Genomic DNA, 10,559 nt, shown 5'->3' with positions numbered 1-10,559 from the left:
CCCAAAACCATAAACCCCAGTCTAATCTTCAGAAAACAGTCAAGTTGAGGGCCTTTCTACAAAACACATATCCATTCCTCCTCAAAATTTCCCATCATGATTGGAAAGGCCAAGAAACTTTCACAGATTGGAGGAGACTAATGCATGGCTGCTAAATGCAACATGACATTCTGGATTGAATCCTGGAACAGAAAAAGGATGTGAGAGCTAAAACTGGTGAACTCTGAGTAAAGTCTACAATTTATTTATTTATTTTTAAAGATTTTATTTATTTATTTATGAGACACACAGAGGAAGAGGCAGAGATATATGCAGAGGGAGAAGCAGGCTCCCTGCGAGGAGTTTGATGTGAGACTCTATCCCAGGAACCCACCATCACGAACTCAGCCAAAGGCAGACACTCAATCACTGAGCTACCTAGGCGTCCCATCACCATAGCTTTGTTATAAGATGTTCCCAGTAGAGAAACTGGGTAAAACCGAGGAATTTCTGAAGATACTTTGAGTTGTTATAACTGAGGGTTGCTACTGTTGGAGGCTGAAGACACTGCTAAAATCCTACAATGCACAGAAGCAGCCAACAAGAAAGAATTATCTGAACTGAATTGGTGATATTGCTAAGTTTGGTAAATTCTCATGCAATGAATGTTTTATTTATTCTGTACCTCTTAATGAAGACCATTGGAAATGACTCTCTTTATGCTGACAAGACCAATGATATACCTTCACTCTCTTACCTCAGAATTTCCACAATTCTACAGTCCTTTGTCATTATCTATCAAGAATAGTTCCACTCTATCCCATAGGACAACACATTGGATTATTGCATTGGTGATAACTTGATAATTGAACCAGGTGATGAGAAAGTAGCAAATGCTTTTGACATGTTATTAAGACAGGTGCAAATCAAAGGGTAGGTAGGAAACAAATTCCACAAGACCTCAGGAAGCAAGTTGAGATATCCTTTGAAAATGAAGGATTACATCTTTCCTACTATGAACAGAGAAGAACAATGGCTAATAGGCTTGTTTGGATTTTGAAGGAGACATATACCTTATTTGAACATTCAGTCCAATTCATTTACAAAGTAACCCCCAAACCTACTGGTTTTGAGTGGTCTTGAATAAGAGAAAGATATGCAGCATATCAGGCTGCCATGTGGTTTGCTCAGATATCTGGGTCATATGAATCACAGCTCTCATGATGCTTCAGGTATATATGGGAGATGGTGGCGTGTGGAGTCATTAGCAGACCTCCATGGGAATCATAGCAAAGAAGCTGAGGATTTCTGAATAATGCTCTGCCATCTTTTATAAATAACTCTTCTAATTTTGAAAAGTAGCTCAGATGCTACTAGGCCTTATTAAAGACTGAACACTTAACCATGAGCCACCAGGTTCCCATGTGATCTGAGTTTCTCATAAGGAACTGAGTGATACCTGATTATAGAGCTTAACCACTTCTACCTTGAAAGGGATTGCATTTTGTTCTCACTGGAATAAGTATTTATTCTGTGTATGGAATTGCCTTCTCTGCCCACAATGAGTGGGCAATTGACTTACAAATGCTTTATACACCATCATGTTTTTCCACACAGCATTGCTTCTGAATAAAGAACTTACCAAATAACAAATGAAGTGAGGCTTTTTAAAAATTCTGTAAATAATTTTGTAGTTCTGTAATACATTTTGTAATGTAAATTGCAATCAGCCCTATATTTATGCAATTACTAAAACTTTTAAAAATATAAGCTAAAATGTACCTATTGTAAGCCCTCAAATGAGCTTTAACTTGATAATATACAACGCTATTTTTTATTGAGCACTGACTACATATCTACCTTATACCAGGACCCAGAAATATAGATAAATCATAACCCCTGCTGCAAAGAAATTAATAGAAATATCTATAAAAATTCCAGGAATTAATAAAAATATATTCAAAGTACTGAAAATAATAGCTCTCGCAAAACATTTTCAGTTAATACTCTTCTATTATATGATTATGTCTTAAATGTCAAATACTATTTTAGGCACTTTAATGTATATTAGCTAGAAGAAAGAGCCTTCTGTCAATAAAACAACTTCAGACTGTCACATGAAACTAACTGCTTGGTCTCCAGAGCTAATTGTATTGATCTCTGGATCTAATTTTATTATTTGATTTATAAACACTTACATATGGCTTATTATTTGCCAAGCACTGACTTCAGCTCCTTACAAATATTTACATTGATTTAATGTAATTGTTAATTTGAATTATATCAAATTATCCTGATGATTCAGCTCATTAAATAACATAGGGACAACAACACTATAGGATGGTGGGAAAAATGTGTACTAATTTAGCCTTTGGGTAGGGTCTCTGGTACATCATCAAATCATCCATCTTAGAGGTTGCCTCATACTTGTGTCCTATTAACTTCATTCACATCTTCCATTCCTTCTCCATTTCTTTGAAACACAAACATCAGGGACATATATATGGTGGTCTTTCCATTTTGAAAATTGGCACCTGAGATTTCTGAAGACAATTTTATATATCAAACTCTACTTTATTGATTCCCAGCAGCATGATTCGATACAGGAGAAATACATAATTTGGAAATTCATATTAAATACACATTTCAAAGATTATTTATTTGAGAGAGACAGAGCAGAGTGAACAAGAGAGGACATAAGTGGAGGGGAGGTATAGAGGGATAGGGAGAGGCAGGCTCCCCACTGAGTAAGGGAGCCCGATGGGAGGCTGGATCCAGGACCTTGGGGTCATGACCTGAGCCAAAGGCAGATGCTTAACTGACTGAGCTACCCAGGAGCCCCAGTGTCCTGATTTTTAAATGGGAATAATGAATTTCCTGCATGTTCATGGGGTCTTTCAAACTCCTATTCCCAAAAGGAGTTTTGATGCAAAAGTAGAAAAGGTTTTAAAAGGCTTAGCGAAAGCTTCCATACATTACACCAGAAAAGAATGCAGAGTGCACTGGAAGTAAATTTGTACACAGATGCACATGCACACATACTTCCAAATTGTATTTTGATGGATAAGCCACTAAGAAATTGAACAATTATAAATATAATCATAATTCTTGATGTATTTTATCTTTGCAATGTTTTCTCACTGTACTGTGTATTCTTACCATCCAGGGAAATCTTACTAATCAAGTAAAACTATGTATATTGAGGGGCTCAGATCATGATCCCAAGGTCCTGGGATCAAGTCTCCTGCTGGTCTCCTTGCTCAGTGGGCAGTCGGCTTCTCCCTCTCCTTCTGCCCCTCTCCTTCACTCATGTGTCCTCTTTCTTTCTCGAAATAAATAAAATCTTAAAAAAATAATAATAAATAAAAATCAAGACACTTAATTGACTTCAAAAAGAAATTAAAACTCATGGTGGAGGAATGATATCAATCTTGAATGAATTAGTGTGACTGAGGGGACCATAAGACAGACTGGAAATGTTTCTCTTCTCTGTTCACAGAGAATGTTCATAGAATCATTTGTTCTATGGCCAGCACTGAACTTGCAGAAACAAAACAAAACAAAACAAAACAAAAAGAAAGTAAAATTGCAAAGTTTCGAGAATCTCAAGAACACCAAATTAAAATTCAAATGAGCGGATCCTAAAAGTTTGCTTTTTTCCTTTGTATTTTTAAGATGAAGCAAAACCCATATTTCTATCTAGTTCCCTTCCCTAGGGTGGCTTCTCCCTTTTCTTCAGAGGGTATTCATATCTATTACTGCCAGGTGCTGATAAAGTTTTGATTTTTCAAAAATTGAGATCTTTCATTCAGCAAATGGCATTGAACCTTAAGAAGACCCTAGCAATAACCATTGTTGCTGCATTTTTTTTAAAGTTCTTAGGTTTTTATACCTTACTCATGAGCACAACACATGATATACTTCCTCCAGGTAAATCTGGATAAAAGAATAAATGTTTGATGTAAGAATTGAATTCAGTGTAAGCAGACACCAAGCAATTATATTACAAAAGAAGATAATATGTAAAAGTAAAAGCAGTAAACACATACAGCTAAAGTGATTTTACAAGGTAAATTAAATATATATTTGCATCACATTGACCTACATTACCATTCCCTACAATCTTAAAGTCTAGTTTTTTAGTCAGGTGATATGGAAAAAATGACAAATATTTTCCTGTTTTCAAAACCATCTAAATATTACAGTAATATTCCCTAATCACCATTAATTTTTCAAAAATACTAACAATAAGAAGGTCAAAAAAACTGTTCTATAAAAATGACAGGAAATTGAGTTGATTTCATGTAATTGAGTAATTAGAAGATACAACTTTCTGAACAAGAAATTCACAATCATTATAGTAATCTGCTGATGGTTCTTCCTCTTTTCTCATTCTTAAATTTTGGGTGATTAGAAAATCTAAAGTAAGACAAAGTAAAATGATATTTTGAATACTCCAAACCAGATTTAAAGTTTGCATTCCAGGTACTAAATTTCTTGGATTTTGTCCTGCATTGAATTGTTTATTTCTGTCAAAGTCAACATTAGAAGACAGAAATCCTGAAATCACCACTCCTACCAATTCTCTCCAACTGTTTCTAAGATTGCAAGAAAAAAATTTAGAATCCTTGGGGATGGAGAAAATGACAGGATTTGCTGATAGTAAAAGCACATAGCATGCAGCACACTTACACAAGAGTGTTGTTATAGTTTGAAATAGTCACAAATCTAAATATTAATTGAAGATAAAATGAAATCATATACTTTAGGATATTTGTGCAGGGAAATATCGTAGATCAGTGAAGTTTTATAAATTTACCAGCTACATGAATTTATGACTAAACTCCAAAATGTGATGTTAGAAAAATAAGAGTTGGGGCACCTGGGTGACTCATTTGGCTAAGCATCTGCTTTGGGCTCAAATCACGATCCTGGAATCCAGGGATCAAGCCCAACATTGGGCTCCCTGCTCCTCTTTTCCCCCACCCTCTTGGTTGTACTCTCTCTCGCTCACTCTTTCTCTTAAATAAATAAGTAAATAAAATCTTTATTTTACTTAATTTTTTAAAAAAATTATTTATTTATCTGAGAGAGAGAGCATGAGCAGGGAGGAGGGGCAGAGGGAGCAGCAGACTCCCCACTGAGCAGGGATCCTGATGAGGGGCTCCATCCAGGACCCTGCCCTGGATCATGACATGAGTCCAAGGCATACACTTAACTGACTGAGCCACTCAAGTGCCCCTTAAATAAATAAACAAAATATTTTTTAAAAGAGAAAGAAAAATAAAAGTTGCAGAAGTATATACAGCATCACAGTATTTTTATGAAATTCAAAGCCATGCAAATCAAAACTACATGCCTATTAATAATAATACATATAGAATAAAGTTAGCTTATGTAAATAGCCCAGATTCACAATAGTGATTACTAGAAAGAAATGCAAAGGAATTGGGGAAAGGTATATGAAATGTTTCAGTTGCATTTGTGATTATTCTTTCTTTGGTTAGATTGGAGATATTATCATTTGTTATATATTTTTTCATACAATAAAATAATGATTTTTTTAAAAAAATAGAAAATACAACATAATTAGATAAATTAAACATCTAAGAATGGGCAAACATATGCTAGGATGTGTCATGCCACTAACTTCTGGATCTTGACTAATGATGGACTTGGACAAATGGAGGGTTCTTTTATATGGTAATTGAATAGGAGAATCATGACAGCCAGCCAATATGACATTTTATACTTGTTACCATTCTTTGAACTACATTTTGTCTTTTATATTGTCTTACTTTAATTACCCACTGAATTGATTAGTCTCAGCCTCATTTATCAAAAAATATAAAGTAATATACAATATTCTTCCCTCATGGAAAATAAATTCACTAGCTTCTTGAAATCACAAAGTTTCACTATCCTTACAGCACTAAACTCTAATACGTTGAGGGTAGAGTCGTCCTCTTCATGGTCCAAGATGGTGGTTGTAATACAAATAATCACAATATATACTAGTGCAAAGAGGGAAGAAGGGGAGTTGTTTTAAGGATATTTTCTAGAGTGTGCAAACGGTGTTTCTACTTGTATAAGAAACTTGTCACTTGATGACTAGATCTTCAATGGAGCCTGGGAATTATCGTCCTTATACCAGGCATATGGCACAGCACATTTCGGATCCATATATTAAAGGTAAGGTGAAAATGGGATATATAGTTGTATTCTCAGACATGAAAAAACATACATCCATATCTTCTGGTTATTTATTGCTCTATAATAATCTACTTCAAAATTACTGGATTAAAGCAACAATTCTTTATATTCAAGATCTATGAGGCAAGAGATTGAGTAGGGCTCATCTGAGTGATTTTTCTACTCCAGGAATCAACTGGAGTCACTTTGTGTACTCAGCTGGCCCCTAGGCTAGTCTGAAGGGTTCACAAAGGCTTTATTCATTTCTGAGCCTTGGGGAGCATGATCTGAAGATTGGGCTGAGTTGGTCCACTTCCCTTCTTCATGAAGCCTCATGATTTCTTTACATTATCTCTCCAGTGGGTAGGTGCTCTCTTACATGGTAGCTTAGACTACAAGAGTGAGTATTCTATGAGAAAGGAAGTAGAAGCTGCCAGACTCTTAATAATTAGGCCTTGAAGCTGGCACAACATCCCATCAGATGCAAGAGGGGAGATATGGGGTATTGATGCTATCTTAAGTTAGAGGGATTATCAAAGAATGGGTGACCATCTAAAATCTGCAACTTCATGTAACAAAATTTTCAGCTTTCAGGGTTGTTTTATTTACCCATAAAATCTGTATCATTTTTGGTTGAATTGGAAAAAAAATCAGGTTTAAGAAATACCCTGGGAAGACTTTTCTAGATATAGGTTATTGATAAAGAACCAAGTTATGGTTGTAACTACACTGTGGATTTTTTTTTTTTTTTTTTTGCAATTTAAATTGAAGTTCTGGAAGAAATTACCAACTTTTAATACTATATTTATAGTGTTAAAGTGGTTTTTTAAGTAATAATAATTTAGTCTCTTCCTTTGAGTTTGAGTGAAACATTCTAGCTTCACACCTTTCACAATATTTTCTGAATGCTGTGCAACTGCATGTTTGGGGTATGTGTGTGTGTTTTCTATTTTAGGAAGAGATTAGGGTAAAGGGACAGGTAAGTGGGCCCACATTTATTTGTTATTAATTAGAAAGAATTTGATATTTTCTTTTCTTCTAGAATGAAAATAAAATTTTAGACTTCTAATTTGGTGTCATGCAAAAAAAAAAAAAAATAGAGAAGACTTACCAAGTGTCAACCAAAACCATTATAGCTCCATGGATACTTCATAAACTATATACTTATTACTTTATAAGTAATAAAATAAGAAAGAGGCCTTTTCTGGAAATTTTATTTGGATATCTTGAATTTATCTTTAAACTTTCAAATTTTTATTGGAGATCATATGTGCTTACAAAGGCTGTCTATTAGTCCTTTTTTCAAAAAACTTCATTTTGAAGTAATTTCAAACTTACCAAAAGGTTAAAAATATTACAAATAACTTCCATATATCCTTTACCCAGTTTCTCCAAATACTAATGTCTTTATAAAACCATATTACAGTTATCAAGACCCAGACAATTAACAATAATAAGATATTAACTAATCTATATGCCCTATTCAGATTTATTATTTGTCCTATTTATGTCCTTTCTCTGGTCCAGGAGTCAATCAGGATCATATATTTTATTTAGTTGTCACCTCTCCTGAAAGTCCTCCAAATCTGTGGACAGTTCCTAGCCTTCTTGTCTTTCATGACTTTGATGCTTTGGAAGAATGTTCACCAGTCATTTCGTGTATTGTCCCTCATTTGGGTTTGTCTGATATCTTCTCATGTTTATATTTAAGTTGCATTGTTTTGCGAAAGTGCAAGTGGTTCTGTGCCTCTCCATTGCATGACATTAAGAGGTGCGTGGTATTTATATGTCTTATTAGGGGCACCTGGGTGGCTCAGTGATTTAGCATCTATCTGCCTTTTGCTCAGATTGTGATCCCAGGGTCCTGAGATCAAGTCCCATATCCAGCTCCCTGCATGGAGCCTGCTTCTCCCTCTGCCTATGTCTCTGCCTCTCTGTGTTTCTCATGAATAAACAAAAATAGGATCTTTAAAAAAATGTATCGTGATATCATATACTAGTACAATAGTTACTATTAGTTTATTATAATTATTTTCTCTTTATAATTAAAAAGCATTTTGTAGGGAAACACTTCGATAGTGAAGCAGAAGAGTGAAGTTCTTGTCTCACTGAGGCAAAGACTGAATCTCGCAGACAAAGGAGATGAGCAAAGAGACAGAGATTAACTAAGAGAGAATACAGAAAAAGCTCTCAGGAATGAGAGGGTTCCAACAAGGTTGACAATGAGGGCTCTTCATCTCTGGCCTTTTATTAGGACTTTACCAGGAAACTTGTTGGTGGAACTGGACATGGTGCTTATACATTGTGTGAGAGTTTTCATTTCTGTGACATCTATGATCTACAGATATGGGTTGCTAGGTCTGGTTAATCTTTATAGTGAAATTTCCTTTGAGGCTTGATTAGTTTTTGTGGTTATTTTTATTTTCTGTGGCTACAATGTAATTATCAGGAAAAACATTTTAACCCTAGTAACTGGGATAGGTGGTCTAAATTTTCCTGATCTCTGTTTTTGTTCGATCTTCCTACCTGAAATACCCTCAGAGTCTGGTTGAGGCCTCTATTCTTTCCCTGCCTAAAGTCCCATCCTTTCTCTATTCAATAGTATGCAGATACGCTGTTTCTCGTTATACTTTTGCTCACAAATGTTGGCATTCATCAGTAATTCTGCAAAAGTTATCCTATGGTAATGCCAAAATATGATTTTTATTTCCATCATTCTTTATATATGTATTAATTGGAAATACTACTAATTAATCCTGGATTTTATTTTCCACTCTACTGTGGCTTTGTGAAAGCAGTTATTGACATTACTTAGAAAATAATCCTAAAGTTTCCATTTTTTCCCCACTCTGCTTTGGTTAGCTATTGTTAGCATTATTCTTATCTATGGGTTATTAAGGCCATTTTGTAGAGGAGTTTGTTTTTTTTGTTTTTGTTTTTGTGTTTTGTTTTGTTTTGTTTTGTTTTACTTTCTTTCTTTCTTTTTTTTTTTTTTTAGAAGTTTAGTTTTTGTTGTTTTTTTGTAGGGAAGTATTGAGAATATCCCCTCCGCCTTCTCCCTACCTGCCTATTCTTCTTCTCTAAAACCTTTTATTTTTAATAAACATCCTTTTTATTTTTCTACCTATTGCCCATTACTGTATCATCTCCGTTATGGTGAAGATATTAACTATAATATAAGGGCTTGGATATGATACAGAACAGAAGAAACAGAAGAAAATAATATTTTACTTTGGTTTTATTTCCTGAGCTAGAAAATTGACACATTAAGGAAATGAGAGAAAGCTGCTTGAGCCAACAGAAACTATTAACAAACGCTGTTCTCTTTTGGTTCTACAGCCCCCAGAAAAACAGGTTGGAAGAAAAATTCAAACCAACGAGGAGACTAGTAGGAAAGGAATTAAGTAAACAAGTTCCACAGAGTAACTGTTCCCTAAAGGGTTTTTAAAACAGAAGAATTTTAACTGGATCTTGAAATAAATGTTCCTGACATTGTTTGAACAAAAGGAGAAGTGGCCCTCTGGCCACAGATCCAGTGATCTGAAGAGACTGGGATGTGTCACTTAGGAATTCCACAAACAAAAGCAAAGTGAGGCTGGGAAGGTTGTAAAGAGGAATGGCGGGGGTGATTGCTGAGGATCAAAGGATGGGGTAGTTGAAAAATGATTTCAGTTTGAAAATTTAAAAAGACTTGTAAATTAAGTTTATTTTCATCTGAAGGATGGTAATGAAGTATATTACATGAGAGAATTGCCAGAGTCAAGCTCATCTCAAGAGAGAAAACGAAACGAATTTTTTTTGAAAACAAAATATTTTTAGAACTAATCCTTCTGGGTCTCCTGTTACCATAGATAGATGATAGGAACAATTTATTTTGTAATCTCTCTGATAAAGTTAAGTAGCCCAATAAACTGAGTCACAACTAAACCTTGGCCCTGTCCTTAACCTTTACATACCTCTAGTCCTTCATCTGCACAATCTAAATAACAAATGATTTGCACATTAACTAGTCCACGTCTGCAAAGTGCTCCAGACTCCAAAATAAAGCTGCCGTCTAATCCCAGAGATGGTGGCATGTGGGAAGTAACAACTGATGTCATCTATGGCTCAAGTGCCTTTGATCCTGTACAACTTGGTGGACCAGCTTGATCCCAACCTATGAAGGAGACCAAGGAGGAATAAAAGGAGGTTTTCTTGCTTTTAAACCATTGTGCACTCTAAATCAATTTTTCAGAACACTATATCCCACTCCTTAAGTATTTCATCATGCACTCCTTTAAAGTAATTCTCAAATTGTTCCTCCCTGAACATGTTGAGACGTCTTATCCAAAGAAAAACAGTTTTGTGATTAAGAGTATTAGTAAGCCCTGAGCAAACTAATTTACATT

Source organism: Nyctereutes procyonoides, unplaced genomic scaffold, assembly GCF_905146905.1.
Source record: "Nyctereutes procyonoides isolate TBG_1078 unplaced genomic scaffold, NYPRO_anot_genome, whole genome shotgun sequence".
In the NCBI taxonomy this organism is placed as follows: Eukaryota; Metazoa; Chordata; class Mammalia; order Carnivora; family Canidae; genus Nyctereutes; species Nyctereutes procyonoides.
Note: the sequence above shows the minus strand (reverse complement) of the source record.